This window comes from Mustela nivalis (genome assembly GCF_964662115.1).
Source record: "Mustela nivalis genome assembly, chromosome: 9".
Taxonomy (NCBI): Eukaryota; Metazoa; Chordata; class Mammalia; order Carnivora; family Mustelidae; genus Mustela; species Mustela nivalis.
This window is the reverse complement of record NC_139028.1, coordinates 90,696,368-90,710,151: the sequence shown is the minus strand read 5'-3', so window position 1 is coordinate 90,710,151 and position 13,784 is coordinate 90,696,368. Positions and strand designations below refer to the sequence as shown.

At 42.3% G+C, this 13,784-nt stretch overlaps 1 long non-coding RNA gene across 12 annotated transcripts in view; it reads right to left on the bottom strand.

Moving 5' to 3' along the window:
• The window catches only part of LOC309873391, a 107,058-nt gene that overhangs the window by 73,164 nt on the left and 20,110 nt on the right, over positions 1-13,784 (bottom strand). For all 12 annotated transcript variants that reach the window (XR_014316321.1, XR_014316322.1, XR_014316323.1 and 9 more), the window contains exon 2: positions 5,036-5,183. This is a non-coding gene — a long non-coding RNA (uncharacterized lncRNA). The remainder of the gene's footprint in view (positions 1-5,035; positions 5,184-13,784) is intronic.

Sequence of the window (13,784 nt, the reverse complement as noted above, 5' to 3'; positions counted from 1 at the left end):
GGGAAGCAGGCTTCCCACTGAGCAGAGAGCCCGACGCGGAGCTTGATCCCAGGACCCCGAGATCATGACCCAAGCTGAAGGCAGAGGCCCTAACGCACTGAGCCAGCCAGGTACCCCTCTTTTTTTTTTTTTTTTTTTTTCCCCTTAAGGATTTATTTATTTATATTAGAGAGAAAGCATAAGCCAGCAGAGGGAGAAAGAGAGGGAAAGAAACCAACTCACCACTGAGCACGGAGCCAGATCCCCCAACCCGGAGATTATGACCTGAGTGGAAATCAAGAGTCAGACTGTCAATCAACTGAGCCACCTAGGCGTCCCCAAGACCTTTCTCTCTTTTTAAAGCATGAAGAGAGTTTCATTGTATGGATATGTCATAGTTGAGTTTACTCCCTTCCTACAGATGAAGATAGAGATTACTTCTGTTTTGCTTTTTTTTTTAGCTATTACAAATAATGCTTAGCCCTAGAAAACAATCTAGGGATAAATAGGCTAGGACAAACTTGGGAAAGAAAGATATAACAAAACCCTTACCAGTGAGCACCATGTGGGGCACCTGAGACAAGCAGGCCCTTCTCATCTCAGTTTAGTGCCTTGTTATTTCAGATCAAGAGCCAAAGAAAGAACCAGGCTGGAGGCAGGAGGGTGTGTGACGAGGTAAAGACAGGAAAAAAAAGATGCACAGCAGCATTTCTGAGAAGTTGTTCAATTTGAACTACGTGTACATCTTAAAGAGAACTAAGTAGCAAGTGTATAGGAACCCTGTGGAGAAACCACAGGACATGTAAGGAGCATTGTCTATGAAGCTCAGATTGATGGCATTTTAAGAAAGAAAATGATGGTGACAGTGAGAAAATGTTTGGGCGTTTAGTCTCTCATGTCAGTTCCCATAGGACAGGGGCTGGATCTTCTTCCTCTGTAGCCTTGATACTTGGCATAATTCCTGAGAAGTAAAAGTGTTAATAAGATACTCGAAGAAAAGCAAAGGATACTACCCTCAGGAGGACCAAGTCTTTTGGACATGAGCCAGCAGAATCTACCTGAATGTAGATAAATCTTGATCTGTGACTTTAAAAAATTATTTTATAAAACGCTAAAACATTTAGCTTAAGCTGAGAAGCAAAAGATTTTTAAAAAGGTGTCACTAAAAGCCTCTGTTTACTTAGTTTACAGAACATATTTCTCTGTGTACTCTTGTGTTTCATTCATTGCCTGCTCAAAAATACATAACGAGTTAAGGTGTACCTGAACTGGTCATTGAATTTTTTTTTTTAAGATTTTATTTATTTATTTGACAGACAGAGATCATAAGTAGGCAGGGAGGCAAGCAGGGGGGGGGGGGCGGGGAAGCAGGCTCCCTGCTGAGAAGAGACCCTGATGCGGCTTTAACCTACTGAGCCACCCAGGCGCCCCTGATCACTGAATTTTTTAAAATTATTTTTTAAACTTGACCTCATTTTTCTTGAACCTATCACTGAATTGTTTTGTGTCTAGTTGCCAGCTGTGTCAGTGGGCTGGTTTCTGCCTCTTGGCCTCAAGATTCATGTTCCTAAGTGAAGTAAAAAGGATCAAGTGACCCATGGCCTGTCTCCCGTCTTGTTAACAGAGAATTCAGGGAGATGTTTAAGACATAATCCTCTGTGTGATGGTCCTATTAACTGGCTAACTAGGGTCCAATCAACCGAAGTCTCAGATAACTAGATGTGAGTGTGTACATTCCTTATGATATTATTATGAAGAAAAGGCTAAGGGAAAGATAAGCAGACAGGGGCGCCTGGGTGGCTCAGTGGGTTAAGTCTCTGCCTTCAGCTCAGGTCATGATCTCAGGGTCCTGGGATCGAGCCTGGCATCAGGCTTTCTGCTAAGCAGAAAGCCTGCTTCCCCCTCTCTCTCTGCCTGCCTCTCTGCCTACTTGTGATCTCCGTCTGCCAAATAAATAAATAAAATCTTAAAAAAAAAAAACGATAAGCAGACGGATATGAAGGGATTCACTTTTTAAAAAAGAAAAGAGCGAGCTTAGACACCCTCACCTTCTACAACAGGGTCAGTAAATTACCAAAAATTTGCTAAAGGGAAGATTGTCAACCCTGTTCGCCATTGTTTGAATTCTCCAGAATGGTAACCCATACTCATCATAATGACCTCGACACACTAGGGGAAGAAAGACTCAATTGAACTGAGTAGCACTGCTCGTATTATATTCCAATTCTCCATATATTCATTCACTCAGTAAGCATGAGCAGAAAGAGTAGGTAATCAGGAAGACCACTCTCTAGTCATTCTGAATCAGCAGGATTGTTCTGTTGAGCTTTTTAATCACTTCTGTTCTCAATTCAACCTTGAATCCTCCCTCCCCACCTCGGCAGAAGCTCTAGTTCTTGTTGAGACAGGCTTCAGAGGACTCTGAATAGTTTGTGGATAAAACTATCTGGTGGAGGGGCGCTTGGGTGGCTCAGTGAGTTAGAGTCTCTGCCTTGGGCTCAGGTCATAATCCCAGGGTTCTGGAATCGAGCCCTGCATCGGGCTCTCTGCTCAGCGGGGAGCCTACTTCCCCCTCTCTCTCTGCCCTGCTTCTCTGCCTACTTGTGATCTCTGTCTCTCAAATAAATAAATAAAATCTTAAAAAAAAAAAAAAAAAGAACTATCTGCTGGGAGGGACCCACCAGCCTTGTGAGAGAGGAGGAATGATCTGTGTAGAAGGACATTTTTAGAACCGTCTTTTAGCAGCGTGACTCTGAGTGTGGAAAAATATACTGAGGGCTGCCATCTTGTGTTCTGGGTCTTCATTACTATATTGCTGTCTGACTCGGCTTCAGCTTCTTTATCATAAAATAAAAGAGTTCAGTTAGGTGATGGTGCCATGGAGATAAGTACCTTCTACTAACACATGTAATAGGAATGTTGATAAAGCCACATCAAGATAAGTTTCTAAAATCTTAAAGATTTATGATTCTTTATAGAGATGTCCCCTCCCCCCTCCCCAGGAAATTCCAAGGGCACTTATTTTTTTTTTTTAAGGTTTTATTTATTTATTTGACAGAGATCACAAGTAGGCAGAGAGGCAGGCAGAGAGAGGAAGGGAAGCCGGCTCCCTGCTGAGCAGAGAGCCCGACATGGGGCTCAATCCCAGGACCCTGGGATCATGACCTGAGCCAAACGCCAAGGCTTTAACCCACTGAGGCACCCAGGCGCCCGTAAGGACACTTATTTTAGACACCAGTCCTAAGGGTATGTTCCCACCTCCCTCATCCCCTCCCCTCAATGAGGCATTCCTTATACTCAGGGATTCTGGAAAGAGCCTCTCCCTTCTAAATTAGATCAACTGTAAACCTTGTCTTTCCTGAAGGTCATGAGAGCCTGGAGTTTGTGTTGGGGACTCAGAGCTATAAACCTGACATATGGTCCTATGCCAGCAGTAACATTCTTATTGCTCTGCCCAAAAAATCTTTGTAGCTCCCTGAGCTCAGGGAGACCCACCTGCTTTAGCCCATCTGATGGTGAGGCCTATCTTCCTTCAGCCAACTTAGGGTCCCTCAAAGCGAAGTCCTTCACAGGGCTATTGATTGGGATTCCAAATTGAAGCTGATTTTGGCCTGGACTGAAGCCATCACCAATTTAGAGGAGTGAAGAAAGCCTCAGCTGCAGGTCTCTTAACCAGTCTCTGCGAGGCAGGTAATGTGTCATGACACCCTTTGGTAAAGATGAGTTTTCTGAACCGGCTCTGGAGTTCCTGGAATTGGTTCTCTAATCTGGTTAGAGTTAAAGGCACTGATAGTCCGTGGTGTGTTGTGGAAATAGAGATACACAAAGCATCCGTGCTCCTAAGTTATTTAGGTGATCCTAAATATTGACAAAAGGCAATGTCCCGGGTGCCCACATAATATGCTTCTCCAAAGAAAATCCGTGGCTGGCTCTTATAGGAAAGAGTTATGCTCCCCTCGCTCCCTTTCCTGTTACTACAGAGACTTATCGCTGACCTGAAGAATGTGGCTTTGGAAATGGTTGGTTTGGCTTTGTGGGTGGCTGAAAGCCCCTGGGGCTGGGAGCAGCCGCTTGGAGTAAGTGCGCGCTGTGTCACTTGGCCAGAAGAGATCTCATGAGGCAACATGAAATGGTGTCTGTTTGGGTCATTTTTTTCTTTTCCTTGCCTCACTGTCCCATTCTTAAGACTTAACGTAATAAAAACAACCATGACAACAGTGATCATTCACATGGCCTTTAGTATGTGCCAGGCACAGAGCTCTCAGGCCGTAGCAGATTCTTGTATTTCATTTTTACAATGACACGACGAGGTAGGTATTATTATTCACCCCATTTTACAGGTAGGGAAACGGAGGCAAATCCAAATAGGTAATGGACAAGGAGCCAGGTATGGAAGCCAGGAAGTCTGGCTGCAGAGCCTAGGCTCTCGGTGCACTTGAATGACCCATCAGTCTGGTCTGTGTTGCAACCTCCCCAAGCCACTCAGTGGTGCTATGATCTTGGACTGGACCCTAAAACTCTTTGAGCCTCTGCCTCTGAATCTTAATGGGGAATAAGAACAGCTTCGGTCCGATGCAATTGCTGTGAGCCCGAAGTCAGATGCAAAGGGCTCAGTCTGGGGCCTGTACATCATAAGGGCTCAGTAACTGGGCTTCACGTTTACTAAGACACCAACATACCATGGGCACAGTCAGCTCAGCCCAGCTATGACATCAGTGATGGAAGGATACTGTGCTTGGTAGTGGGTAAGCGGGTGACTGCAACACTGTGGGACAGACAGCTCTGGACACAAGAGTACCAGGCAGAGAGTAAGGACACTCGGGCAAAATGGGTGTGCTTCCAAAACAGCTTAGAAAAGTTTTGCTTTGGGGAAAAGATTTAGTGCACCTTGTTCTAGAAAGGGGAGTCAAGTGACTAGGAGAGACTACAAATTGGTTCGGCTCCGTAGACAGACTGGCTGTCTCCCCTCCCTTCCACCCTGACACCAGTCACCTCTGATGTGCCACGAAGAGACTCTCCCCTGTAGAGATCCTCTGAGTCCCAATTAATGACCTACCTGAGGAAGCGTCTTGATTTCAGGAGGAGACACTGAGAAGTGAGGGAACGAAGCCCACATATGTCAGCCTGGGTTTGAGTTATGGGAGGTCACGGGTCAGCAGTCCAGGCTGGAGGCAGTTCGCTAAACTAACCAACGTAAAAGAGACCTGCAGGAAGGGAACAAAGAAAAATTGTATCAAAAATTAAAATTAGGGGTGCCTGGCTCAGTGGGTTAAAGCCTCTGCCTTTGGCTCAGGTCGTGATCCCGGGGTCCTGGGATCGAGGCCCACATTGGACTCTCTGATCCGCTGGGAGCCTGCTTTCTTCTCTCCCTCTCTCTCTGCCTGCCTCTCTGCCTGCCTCTCTGCCTACTCGTGATCTCTGTCTGTCAAATAAATAAATAAAATCTTTTTTAAAAAAATTAAAATTAGGGGTGCCTGGGTGGCTCAGTGGGTTAAGCCTCTGCCTTTGGCTCAGGTCATGATCTCAGGGTCCTGGGATCTAGCTCTGCATCGGGCTCTCTGCTCGGCAGGGAGCCTGTTTCCTCCCCTCTCCCCCGCCTGCCTCTCTGCCTACTTGTAATCTCTGTCTGTCAAATAAATAAATAAAATCTTAAAAATTTAAATTTAAATATATCTGTGCAGTGGAATATTATCCGACCACAAAAAGCAGTGAAGTTCTGATGCATGCTACTTCAGGGATGAACCTTGAAAACATTATGCTGTGTGAAAGAAGCCAGGCACAATGGACTCTTTCTTGTATCCTGTTGTAGGATTCCATACATAGGCACCCTTCATATACGTGGAATCATATAATGTGTGGAAAGGAGATTAGTTATTGCAGGGGACGGAAAATGACCCGATGGGTGTGAGGTTTCCTTTTGGCTGATGAAAATGTTTGGAATCGTATAATGTTGATGGTTGCACAATACTGTGAATAAACTAAAAACACCACTGAATTGTGCGCTCAAGAAAGTAAAAGTGATGTTTTATGTTAAGTGAGTTTTATTCCAAATAAAAAATTAAGCAATAAACTCTCACATTCTAAAACAAAAATATCTAAAAGATATGAAATAGTCATTGATGGACGTTTTGGTGTTTTGCAGATTTGGGCTAAGGCGAATAAAGCTGTTATGAATACTCCTGTTCGGGTTCTTTCATTTCTGGGGGATACGTGCCCAGGGATTAATTGCTGGGTCATATGGAAAGTCTATGTTCAGTTTTTTAAGAAATTGCCAACCTGTTCTCCAAAGTCACTGTACCATTTTACGTTCCCACCAGCCACGTACAAGAGATCTGGTTTCTCTGATTCCCTGTGAGCATTTGGCATTGTCACTATTTTCACTTTAGCTCTCTCAGTAGGTGTGTTGTGGTATCTGGTCATGGTCAAATGCATTTCTCTCATGGCTGGTAACGTTGAAGACCTTTTCTCGAGCTTTTTTGCCCTCCGTATGCCCTCTTCAATGACATGTCTCTTATAGGCTGCCCATTTTCTAATTCAATTCTTTGTTTTCACTCTCAACCTTCGAGCATTCTTTGTATGTTCTAGGTACAAATCCTTTGTCAGACGTGTGGTTTGCAAATGGTATTTTCTCCCAGTCCACGGCTTGTCTTTTCATCCTCTTTACATAGTCTTTCACACAGCAAAAGCTTTGAATTCTTCTGAAGTGTAATTTATACCTTTTTTTGATGGATTGTGATTTTTGGTGTCGGGTCTAAGACTCTTCATCGAGCCTGAGACTTACTTTTTGAAAGAACATTTTTTTTTCTAAGTCTAAAAAGACATACCTATTGTAGACCATTTGGAATAGAAAGAAAAGCTCAATGGAGAAAGTTAAAATCACTAATAAAGTCAGCATCCAGAAATATGTTTGGTATTAGATGCCAGGACTCACAACTTAATAAAAATGTCACCTCCTTTATAATGGGAAAACAGAACCCTCCAAGAGTAAACTGCTCTATTGAGTACCAACCCGAGTGCTCAGGAAAGGTGCTTCTCTTAATGCCAAGATCAGCTGTGGGAGTTGCCATTCAGAAAAGGCTAAGAACTACTGACCCAAACAGTGAAACTCGTGTTTATGAACCACAGCTGTTAGTCACAGACTGTAATTGCTCCACCAGATAAAGAAGCTATTTAGGAGAGCAGGTTGCTATAGCTGAAAAGAAACAGAAAATAGACTTTAGGAAATCACAGGATGGTAACTAAGGGGAATGTCAGGTTTGAAGGTGGAACGGATCTCTGGGTATTCATCCACCTGCGCCAGGCTGATCTTGCACAAGGAGGACCAGCGCTGGCTGATGTTCTGTTTTGTTGGAGGGAAACCGGTGGAGGTTCTCTTTTTCATGTCCTGGTAGGTGGGGGCCTCTGATGGCTAGAATCCTCCAGCGGGCCCACTTCTGGGCACCTGGAGCTTTGCCTCTTGCCCCGCCCCCTCCCCTGCCCAACATGGTGATGACGCAGTAACAATTGTGATCAGAGCGGGAACTCCCAACAGTACTCACCCCTACTCTTACCCCACCCCCTCCACACAACAGATGTGAGCAAATCTTCAAACTAAGCATTAGACGGATTTCATTGCGCCCTATGCATCACCACCAACCTCCCGAGAAATTGATATTTTATGAAAGGGCATTTTGTGGGCCTCCTAGGTGGCTCAGTCAGTTAAGCCTCCGACTCTTGGTTTTGGTGCAAGTTAGGATCTCGGGATCAGGAGATCGAGCCCTGGGGCTCCCTGTTGAGCAGGGAGTCTGCTTCCCCTCTTTCTCCTCCTGCCCCTCTCCCGTGCACCTGCTTTTTCTCTCTCTCAAGTAAATAAATAGATCTAAGAAAGAAAGAAAGAACAGTTTAAGAGAAACTTGCTGTTTAAATTGTTCAGTGACATTAGGAAACAACCCTGAATGTGATTTGGTCAGCCTAGATTTTCAAACATTTTCAAACATCTAGTCTGCTTGAGTTTCTCTCTCCTTCACCCTCTGCCCCTTCCCCCCAGTAAATAAATAAATATTATTAAAAATTTAGATTAAAAGTTAATTTTATGGTGAAAATTGCAACCTAAATGTCCACTGATTTCAATTATGATAGACCCATACAAAAGGTCGGCATTTACTGTCATGGAAAGGTGCCTACATATATTGAGTTTCTAGTTTTTAAAGGTCAATTATAAATTAACAATAGAATTTTATTCTATTTTTAAAGAGGCATTGAGAAAGAAATATAACAAGATATTATCTGTGGTAATCTCCAGATGATTAAGTTATAGAGAATTTTATTTCCTTTTTATTTTTTCTTTAGTTTTCTAAATCTAATTGCACTGAAATTATATCGCATTAAGAATCGGGAAGAAAGAAAACTAATTCCCAACAATGGTCATAGGGTCGCCGTGTTAAACAGAACTATACATCTAGTTCACAATTGTATTTACTCGTTTTATAAGGTAAGGTATAAAAACTCATATTTTAAAATATTCAAAAGGGACAAGGAGTATAAATAAAGTGAAAAATAAGAATGCTCTTGTGAATCTCGTGTAATTATTGTCAACAAAAATATATATATATTGAAAGCAGAAATTGAATAGTGAGCAGATCTGAAATGCAGAAGCTAGTGTGAAGAGGGATGAGACAACCTTGAAGACAAGCAAGCGAAATTTACCAGCCTCCTGCCAGCCACCCCTCAGCCCACTCCCAGACATCCCCTCATAATCACATTGCCCTTCTAATAAGGGAAATCGCCTTCTTTATACTCTGAGCACGTGGGTTCCAACAGACATGGACACCTAGTCAGGCATGCAAATTAGCCTGGACCCTAAAACCCAAATGAATCAAGTCAGATTCAAATTACATTACACATTTGGGTGATAAGTCACAGAAGCAGCAGGCACTGCTCCTGGGTGTGTGGAAGGCTTTTCCTCTCTCCTGGGCCCTCTCACCCACAATTTGTTTATTTAAGAATTGACTCCCAAACCTCCAGGTTTTGACTTCAATGTCAGTTGCTCAGAGAAGAGAAAAATTGGCTTGGCAAAATTGGCCCAGCCCCTTGCTTTGTTCTCCATCAACAGCCCTGATCATATCCTGGGGAGCACTTACTACAATTTGTGATTTTTAATGTTATGTTTTTATACCTGATCCCTACCTTCTCTTTCTCCCCACACTGTAAGCGTCATAAGGGCTGGGACCGTATGTGTGTGTGTGTGTGTGTGTGTGTGTGTGTGCGTGTGTATGTGTGTGTGCGTGTATGTGTAAAATCTGGCTTTGTTTAGACATCTTTTATTTTAGCCCATGATAGGCATTTAATAAATAAAGTGTAAATAAGATGGAAAATTTTACAAGTCCATTTTTGGGAAGAAATTCTAATTGCATTAATGTTTTAGATAAGACTGACGCTTGAATGATAGGTCCATTTTTGAGATGAAATTCTAATTGCATTAATGTTTTAGATAAGACTGACGCTTGAATGATAGGTCCATTTTTGAGATGAAATTCTAATTGCATTAATGTTTTAGATAAGACTGACGCTTAAATGATAGGTCCATTTATTCCTTCGTTAATTCTTTCACCCATTCAATTAACAAACTTCTATTAAGAGCCTACTATTTGCAAGACTCTGTGCAAGGTGCTGGGGATAGGAGCACTTACCCAGGAAGACAGATAGAAAGAGGCCAATGTGATCTAGGCAGACATAAGCTATGATATGGGTGATCTAGGGTTTTAGGGGAGCATGGAGCTGGCTATTTCTGAACTTTAAGAACTGCCAGTGTTTTCTTCTCTACCCATCATTCTGTGACATCCATTGAAACCCCACAATCTCCTACCTAACATATTGACTTGGGTCACCTGTATACCTGCCTCTTTGTAGAGAAAAGATAATCATCAACTTTTAAAACAGAAAAAGTATCAGGAAGTGACACCATAGCAAACAAATAAGAAACCAGAGGCATAGTTTGAAAAGCTGTCTCTGCAGAGTCGGGTTTTATAGATTGTCCTCTCTCTCTCTCTTCTTCCTTCCCTCCATCCTTCCCCTGCCCCTCCTTCTCACTGTTCTGTCTCACACACGGCCCAGACACAAGACACGGAGAAACAAATGTTTTCTGACTCGATGACTTCATTGGATTAGTGCTCCTTTGAAAGTGATATTGTTACAGCCATAACGTGTTTATGTGTAACACAGACATCTTTATGTATAACACAGACGTGTCTGCGTGGGGAACATTAACATCCTGGCCTTGTCATTTAGCGAGGTAGGAAGTTCAGCCTAGGACTATAGATCCCCAAAGCTTTGGGGAATCTTGATACAGGAGGAGGGAGCTGGAGAGAAGAGGGGAGATTTCTTCAAGGATTATTTCTCTTTTTTTCCCTAACTCTCGTGGGCTTAACTCCTACTCTCTGAGAAACAATCCTCTTCCAACACAGCTGGGATGGTTGTCAGGCAGAAGTATACTTACTGAGGATAGCAGTGGTCCAAGAAAGGGTCAAGCAATTAGAAGATACTGGTAAATCACAGACACATCACAATGCGAGTTCCGCTTTATAATAACCTGATGGCAAAACATTTATTTCAGACCCTGACACACCATCCCAAAAGAAACAAATTAGAGGGAGTGTTTTCTCAAATATTTTCTTTATATATCAAAATACATCCTAGAAATGATTTTTTTATTATCACATTTTAAAGGTCTTTATTCTTTATAAATTATGAAAGTAATCCAGGCTTACTATAACAAAATCAAACAATGCAAAAGTATATAAATGAAAAGTTCGTCTAGCCTCTCCTCTATCACACTCCCCAGAGCAGCAGTGCCCATTAGAAATATCATGTGAGGGCGCCTGGGTGGCTCAGTGGGTTAAGCCGCTGCCTTTGGCTCAGGTCATGATCTCAGGGTCCTGGGATCCAGTCCCGCATTGGGCTCTCTGCTCAGCAGGGAGCCTGCTTCCCTCACTCTCTCTGCCTGCCTCTCCATCTACTTGTGATTTCTCTCTGTCAAATAAATAAATAAAATCTTTAAAAAAAACAAAAAGAAATATCATGTGAGCTGTATATGTAATTTGAAGTTTTCTAGTAGCCACGTTAAAAAAAAGTAGAAAAGGAAGAGGTGAGATTAATTTTAATTATATCTTTTATTTAATGTAATGTATCCCAACTATTTTTACTTCAATATGTAATCAATATTATCAAATTATTAATAAAATAGAAAATTATTATTGAGATATTTACCACTTTTGAGTACTAGGCCTTCTAAATCTGATGTGTATTTTACACTTACAATACATCTCAATGGATGCTATATTCTCATTAAAAATACTTGATCTGTATTTAGATCTCCTAAAACATACAGTTGAAGGACAGGTTTTAAATTAAATATGAAGTAATTAAAATTAAATAAAATTTTAAGACCCAATTCCTCGGTCACACCAGCCACACTGTGAGTACTCAGTAGTTACGTGAGGCTACCATATTGAACTGTACAGCCCTAGAGCAAACCACTATTACTTTTAGTGTGGAACCTTCTCAAACTTTTCTCTATGCATATATAATTAAATATAATGCATATGCATATATAATTAAATATAAAATATGTTATACATATCTGGATTTCATTTCAGAGAAAGACATAATCAAGCTGTATATATTTTACTCAACAATTTAACTTTTTCACTTTAAGATATATTTTGGATATTATTATATATTATTATAAAAATATACTAAAGTATTATCTATTTTTTATTCTTTATTACAGCTGTGTAGCACATTTATTTAACCACTTTCCTTCTAGTGGACACATAAGTTGTTGCTGATATGTTGCAGTTATAAACATCCAAGTTTGCAAACTTTTGCTAGTATTTCCACAAGATATACCCCAAGAATTGTCCCCTATAAGCCAAAGAGTATGCCCATTAAAACATTTGAAAGCTAATGCCCTCCCAAACACTTGGGCCAGATTTTATCCTACACTTGTGGCTGGCATTCCTTTCCAGCATCTGTTGATGCTCCAAATGTCAGAATCCTAAAACAAATCTTATATTCATCTAGTCCAGTCCCTTTATCTCCTGGACAGGAAAACCAAACCTAAGCTGTGGGAAAAGGCCAAACAGCATGTTTGTGGCCAAGCTAGAACTTGAGCAGCTTTTAGGTTCTTGCCCTGTCTCACCAGGCACAGTGGAGCTGAGCAGAGTGTCTAGAAGCATCCTGGGGAAGGGCATCCCTCCTTGAATGCAGCCTGCTGCCCCTCGCTCCTGCCCTTTGCCGTTAACAGCTAGCACTGGCTTAGATCAGCAGGCCCTTCAATGGAGCGTCGCACTGCGCCCCAGTGAATAAGGAGCAGGAGGCAAAGGAGAATTTCCTCGACATGTGTATCCAACATTAAATTCAATCTGCTCAGATGCTTGCTACAATTTCAAAGTATGCCTTTCCTGCCTTTCTTCTGCTAAACACAGCCAAATCATGGACCCAGGCAGAAGGAAAAAAAATAGGTATTCTGTTTCATGCAGAAATAAACTCCACTATTCAGCAGTTCCTGGTGGGCCACGGCTCAGAAACATTCCACCTTTGACAGGGTCTCTTTGGGAGGACAGTGGCAGAAGGGCATAGAGGTTCTTTTGGAGGAAAGTGGCTCCCTGTAAGTACCCTCCAGCCACTGAGGCCCCATGAGATACTAGGGGCAACTCACGTGCCAGTGAGATGGGTTCCTCCTGAGGACTGCAGACCTCCCTTCGACTCCCGGCAGCTTTACAGAACCCAGGCACACAAGAGCTATCTTGTAGAATCCTTGTGGGTAAGCTCTGGGCTTACTCATTGGTGCCAAGTCGGGATTTGGACACCATATGTCCCAACGCGACCTCCAGAACGTTTCCCTCTTCCCCAGCAGTCTGCTGGCCCCATCCCATACCCTGCACAGTCCCAAAGGGCTTCGTTCTCTATTCTCCACCTGCTGCCTACACCCCCCAGCCCAACTGTATTACAGGCATTAAAAATTAAAAACTCTTATGCTATTCATTTATTTCTCTTTCTAAAAATCAATTCAGACCTTTTAATTCTATTTATTTTTTTTCTTTTTCTGTTGTCTTACACTCCCTCTTTCTGGCCAATCATGATGTCTTCTTGACATAGTGACAACAAAAAGCCAAAATTCAGGTAGAGGAAGTCTCCTTGTTTTCTGTTACATTTTGCCAAATACTTATGCCTCTATACTCAGTGTCTCCTTTGGCTCTTTTTTATTTTATTTTATTTTATTTTTTTGATTTTTATTTTTATGGTGTTCCTTTGTTACGGGAAGAAAGGAAAGAGTACCACACTAGGAAAAGCTAGGCAGCAGGAGAGGTCACAAACAAAATAAGGATTTATGTCATGCTTTAATTAGCATGTCATCATAAGGTTTTGGACTTCGTCATCCTTGAAATTTAAAAAAAATTTTTTCTTAAGATTTTATTTATTTATGTGACAGACAGAGATCACAAGTAGGCAGAGAGAGGGGGAAGCACGCTCCCAGCTGAGCAGAGAGCCCAGTTAATGCAGGGCTCCATCCCAGAACCCTGGGATGATGACCTGAGCTGAAGGCAGAGGCTTTAACTCACTGAGTCACCCACGTGCCCCTTTCCTTGACATTTCTTTACCCCCAGAGGCAATTCATTGCCAAGCCCGTTGATTTTACTTCTGCAGTACTGTGAAGTCCCCTCACTTGTTTCCATTTCGACCATCCTCACCCCGATTCTGTCTTCTCCCAGTTAAAGCCTGTCCACTTGCCCTCACTCTTACTTGTCTAGTGTGTGTCCCACACT